This window comes from Rattus norvegicus, chromosome 5, assembly GCF_021556685.1.
Source record: "Rattus norvegicus strain SHRSP/BbbUtx chromosome 5, alternate assembly SHRSP_T2T, whole genome shotgun sequence".
NCBI lineage: Eukaryota > Metazoa > Chordata > Mammalia > Rodentia > Muridae > Rattus > Rattus norvegicus.
This window is the reverse complement of record NC_141538.1, coordinates 64,482,902-64,488,987: the sequence shown is the minus strand read 5'-3', so window position 1 is coordinate 64,488,987 and position 6,086 is coordinate 64,482,902. Positions and strand designations below refer to the sequence as shown.

Here is a 6,086-nt window from a genome sequence, read left to right as displayed (position 1 = left end):
TTAAGGAGTCACACTGCTTGCTTCCAGGCTCTCATTCAAGTTCCTAACTCCTTCCTTCCTTCCTTCCTTCCTTCCTTCCTTCCTTCCTTCCTTCTTTTCTACTTTTTCCCATTGTATGACTGCTTCAGTCAAATGCTTGTATGTGCACTTGGTGCCCAAGGAGGTCAGAGAGGCCCTTGGATCCCCTAGGACTGGAGTTACTGATGGCTGTGAGCCACCATGTGGGATCCGAGAACTGAACCTGGGTCCTCTGCAAGAGCGGCAGGTGCTCTTAGCCACTTATCCGTCTCTCCAGCTTTCTCAGTTACCGTTTTAATATACACCCCAGGCCCACCTGCCCAGGGCTGGTACAATCTCCAGCCCACCGTGGGTGGAACCCTTGTACATTAATTAGAGGGCAAGAAGACATCCCTAGATATGTCCCAGGCCAATTTGATGGCGGCCACTCCTCAGTTGAAGCTCCCTCTTCCCAAGTGTTGCCAAGCTGGCATCCAAATTAGCCGCCACACACGGCAGGTACCTTTACTGCTGAGCCATCTCACCAGCCTCGCCAGCCCCTGGAATGCTGTGATTTTAGGTAGAAGGTCGCCCTTCCATAGCCTGACTCATCCGTCTAAGAGGTCTTTGGACAGGGTACCATATTCAGCAGTTATGCTTCGGATTGTTTTCTCTCCTTCCACTCCAACTGTGTTACCCCAGGCAAACATCTCTCTGTGCACATGCCAGCGAATTCCCAAGGCTCAATCCAGAGCCTGTTCAGCCGGACTTAGCCAGACGGTACCAACAGATTCTCTGAAGCTGTTGCGACAGTGCTCCCGGAGGACCTGCGGCTTCCAGTCCCCTCCCCAACACTCATGGCTGTCAGATTTTTAAAATTACTTGCCAATCCATCCTATAGGATACCAGACAATTTGTTTAAATCTAAACCTGATAGATTGGCTTTTGCCTATTGGACTCATATCCGGGAATCTTCTTAACCAAGTAACTGCTGTGTGGCACACGTTGGCCGCGTGTATACGGATGCGGCAGACGAAAGCACCCAGCATTCCCTGCTATTCATTTCTAGAAGCTGCAGCCAGGTCTCCCCCAACCCACCCACTCCCAGTCACGAACTTCCCAGTACACTAGGGAGAGGCTGACTGCTTGAGTGCTGTGCCTCCCCTGGAAAGTTGAAGATGTCTCCCGAAATGAAGAGATACAGCAGAAACTTAAAGAACTAAGCAAGGCGGGCTGACCGGGGGACTCTGACTTCCGGGTAACAGAAATTCCAGGAAAGCAGAAGGAAGTAATTAATTTTTTTTCATGTTTCTTAGAATTGAAGCATGTTAATACTGAGACCAGTGAAAGAAATAGACTCACACGAAGAGATTTCAGGGCACTGGGGACATAGACAATGTCCTCCAAGTTTGCAGAGAAAATGGTGATTCGAAGAATAATGGATGAGAATGGATAATTTAATTGCGCCAGTGGAACCACGGTACAAGGAGAAATGTGTTCAAGGTCTAAAAGAAAGAGGTTTGGTTAAATCTGTGGCAAAGATTAGATCAGACCAACGATAAATGGGAGTTGGTTAGGTCCTGGGAAAACAATGTTATGTCCAGAGAAGCAAGCCATGGTCTCCTGGGAACTCGCTTGACAAAAGATTAGCAGAGATCAGTTTCAAACTCAGAAACTGTAAAAGCAAAAGCCATTTGTTTGGGGGATCTAGGAATGGCGATTAGGGGATCACAGGTTTAGACAGGGCTGGCCAAGAGCACAGAAGCAGCTTGGGAAAGCAACAGAGGACCCAGGAAATCCAAGTCACATGGGCAGGAAGCTGGGTGCAAAGCTTCTCCCAAGCTGGATGTCTGCCATGGGCTGGATCAGTAGGTGCTTTACAGAGCCCACAGTGGCACCCACCTTGTCCTGTCAGGAGGACAACAGTCTCCATTGTCCCGTCTTTGCAACTCCATCATCAACTCCACGTCTCTACCCATTTGAGGGTTTAAACGGTTTTTTTTTTTTAGGGCTGTTTTTGCTTGTGTGTGTGGTTTTGTGGTTTTGTTTTTCTGAGACATGATTTTTTTAGGGCTGTTTTTGTTTGTGTGTGGTTTTGTGGTTTTGTTTTGTTTTTCTGAGACAAGGTCTTACCATGTAGCTTAGTCTGACCTTGAACTCACACCCTCCTTCCCCGCCACACCTTCTGTGGCTCCCTCATTTCTTTGTCTACTGCTTAGCTTTGCAAAGTTAACATACTTCATGGCCTCTAGCTCTTCTTTTATGAGTTTATTGTTGCTGTCTCCTGCCCACATCTGTCATGGCGACTTCTTCCTTACTCTTGAGTGGTAAAGTCACCTTTAAATAGCAAAGTCTACTCATTTTTCACCTACTGTGCACCCCACAAATGCTGCCCATGGGGTCCTTCTCCTTTCAATGTCCTCTTTTAGTATAAAGGGATTTTCTTTTTCTTTTTTCTTTTTCTTTTTTTTAAAGTACTGTTCATTTAATGTACCCTGTAGCTGTCTTCAGCCACACCAGAAGAAGGCATCAGATGGTTGTGAGCCACCATGTGGTTGCTGGGATTTGAACTCAGGACCTCTGGAAGAGCAGTCAGTGCTCTTAACCGCTGAGCCGTCTCCATCTCTCCAGCCCCCTGGTGTTCATTCTGATGTAGCTCAGCTGTGCATGTTTTGACTTGGAGTCCTTACCCATAATTCTTCACAGGTACCTCCCTCTGGTGTCACCCAACCGCATATCCCATTTTCCATCTCTGAGACTCCATGGCACTCAGGCTGCAGCCATCGCCTGCCTCCCACTTATCATGATGGGCAGGAAGTATCGGTGATTCAAACAAAGGAAAAATCCAGAGGTCATAGTAGGGCACATGAGAATTGTGCTCTTACCTGGTTTTGTTTGTTTGTTTGCTCTTTTCCTTCCTTGGTCAGATGTCATTTTCAGTTTACCTAGTTAGACGGGGCCATGCGCTTGACTTGGCCGTGGCGTATGTGTTATATAGTGCACGGTCCTCCATGAGCCCTCAGATTCTCCTCTCTCCTCCTGTCCAGTGTAGAGGAGCTGCTGGGAAGGCACTAGGTGCTGGCGGGGACAGAAGACGGAAGGTGCTTCCTCCTGGAGTGACCAGATGAGAGGCAGTGACTAGCTGGAACCCCATTGCTCTGCATGTGAAAAGTACTACACGTTTATTACGGCGACCCTTCCGGAGAGTTCGGGGGAGGTTTGTTATGGCAGCTCGAGTTATTGAAATCCAGCAGAAAGCCTTTGCACTGGCTGGGGCAGCTGTCACGCATCCTGCGGGCTGGAAACCAGTAGTTTTATTGGTGCAATGTCAGCTCTCGGTTTCATAGATGCACCTTTCTCTGTGCTCTTGCCGTAAGTCAGATCTTGGTATTGGAGTTATGTAGAATTAATTGGGAGAACTTGAGCTTTCGGCTAAGCTCCGAGAAAGGTTAATGGCACTGGGCTAGCTGACAAAGCTTACAGCAGGTGCTTTAATGAGCGGGTACTTTCTTTCTCAAGTTAAATTTTGTTATAGACTGAAGTGCATTTTCCCTGATTCCATAGGTGAAGAGCTAACAGCTCAGGGGACTATGTGGGGGATCCGGGCTTCAAGGAGGTCATTCAGGTAAATTGAGTCACGAGGGTGAGGCTGATGTGCAGTGGTGTCCTCGTGAGGAGAGCTACACCAGGGGCTTGGGGTGTGACTCAGTGGTAGAGCACTTGCCTAGCATGTGCAGGCTCTGTGTTCTGTTAGGTGGGGGCGGGGGGGGAGAGCAAGAGGGAGGGGGAGGGAGGGAGGGAGAGAGAGAGAGAGAGAGAGAGAGAGAGAGAGAGAGAGAGCAGAATATGTTCACAAGGAAGAAGACCATGAAAGTTGGATATCTGCAAGTCAAGGATTGAACCTTCTGGAGACACCAGCCCTGTGGACACCTTGAACTTTGACTTCTAGTCTCTAAAGATGTAATAAAGAAATTTTCTGTTGCTTACAATGCCCTGACTATAGTGTTTTGTTACAATATCCCTAAAAGAATAATATAGTTCTTTTTTCTTTAGTGATAAAATGTAACAATAAAAAAGAAATCTACTCATAATTTCACTTCCTAGGAACAACCATTGAGAAAGTTTTAACCATGGGCTGGAGAGATGGCTCAGTGGCTAAGAGCACTGACTGCTCTTCCAGAGGTCCTGAGTTCAAATCCCAGTAACCACATGATGGCTCACAACCATCTGATGCCCTCTTCTGGCGTGTCTGAAGACATCTACAGTGTACTTATATATTATAAATAAAATAAGTATTTAAAAAAAAAGGAAAAGTCTTAACCAGACATGGTGGGATATTCCTTTAATCCCAGCAGCGGGGGGGGGGGGGGGGCAGGGGCAGAGGTAGGGGGATCTCTGTGAGTTCCAGACTAGCCAGAGCTACCCTGTCTCAGGAAAAAACAAAAAAAGAATGAAAAAATGTTATTGCAGCTATTTCCAAATATGGGGTCATTCTCTGTGTTTACAATTTAGAATCTGCCTAATGTCCTATTGTCCACATGTTCCACTTGTATATAGTTATTTTTCAGGTCCTCACAGTAATAAATGTTCAGCATAAAATATTCAAATATCATAATGCAGAAAGCAAAAGCCTTTGCATTTCTTCTATGCTGACTGGGTTTTTTTCTACTGTTTTTGAGTCAACCTTTTAAAACCCTTTGTTGTTTTGGCTTTTGTTTGCTTGCTTGTTTTTTTTTAAACATTTATTTATTATGAATACATCATACAGCTTTCTGCCTGCAGTATTCCTGCAGGCCAGAAGAGGGCACCAGATCTGGTTATAGATGGTTGTGAGCCACCATGTGGTTGCTGGGAATTGAACTCAGGACCTCTGGAAGAGCAGATAGTGCTCTTAACCACTGAGCCATCTCTCCAGCCCCCCTTTTTTGTTTTTTGAGACAGATTTTTCTACCATATAGCTCTGGGTGTCCTGCAACTTCCTATGTAGACCAGGCTGTCCCTAAACTCAATGAACTCGTGGTTACAGTCAATCTTGTTAAGTAGGCGCTCGCGCTCTCTCTCTCTCTCTCTCTCTCTCTCTCTCTCTCTCTCTCTCTCTCTCTCTCTCTCTCTCTCTCTCTCTCTCTCTCGCCCTGGTTGTCCTGGAACTCACTCTATAAACCAGGTTGGCCTCGAACTCAAAGATCTTCCTGTCTCTGCCTTCCATGTGCTGGAACTAAAGGCGTGTGCCACTACAAAATGGAGGACTCCCTTTCTCCAAGCACAGACGCCTGACTGGATCTGAAGAAGCACACGAGCCTGCTCTAGCTTCCCATCCGTTTGATAATTAGGTGCTGTGTTATGACCAATCAGCCCTTTCCTAAGAGCCCTTACATACCCTACCCCCGAGCAGTAAAGCTGTGCTGTCTCACTGAAACTGTCTCTCTGGAGGTCCTTTAGTGCTCAGTGCTTCTGCCACCCCCCGCCCCCAGGAGAAAGGAGACCCATTATCTAATCTCTCTGAGCACAAATATTCTCATCTGTAAAACGGGATCACAACTGTGCCTATCTCTAGGGTTGAGGTGAGAATTAAATGCAAGATTCGCATCGCTCATTATATTTGACACAATTCCTAGCTCGGACAGCACCATGGTGTTTGGAGCAGACATGGGGTCTCAATAATTCCAGGAAACTGACTAGACACTCTAGAAGCCCAGAGAGGGACTGGTAGACCAGCACTTCACTTCCTGTTGCTTATCCAATCTTTGAGAAGTTTGCCCAAGGCTTAATTGGCCCAGGAAACCCCTGCTGGAAGGCTGATCTCTCACACTGTCTCTGATGCCTGCCTTGGGCTAGACCAAGGACTGGAAGATCATGCAGGCGGCTGATTTAAAAATCTGTTTTCTCCACAGCTGAGAATGTAACTCGGTTGGCAGAAGCACAGAATTTGATATCCACTGCCACGCAAACCAGGCCATGATGGCCTACGGCTTAATCCTAGTTCTTGGGAACTAGATGCACCGAGATTAGCAGTCCAAGATCATCCTTGGCTACCTAGGCAGTGTGAGGGCCGGAGTGATGGCTCAGCTGTTCAGAGCATCGGCTGCTCT

At 47.0% G+C, this 6,086-nt stretch overlaps 1 long non-coding RNA gene across 1 annotated transcript; it reads left to right on the top strand.

The window, feature by feature from the left end:
• Nucleotides 1-3,047: 3,047 nt before the first annotated feature.
• Nucleotides 3,048-3,983, top strand: LOC120102863 (uncharacterized). The gene is made up of 3 exons (XR_015620854.1): nt 3,048-3,168; nt 3,562-3,622; nt 3,855-3,983. It is a non-coding gene; the product is annotated as an uncharacterized LOC120102863 (long non-coding RNA).
• The last annotated feature ends 2,103 nt before the right edge of the window (nt 3,984-6,086 follow it).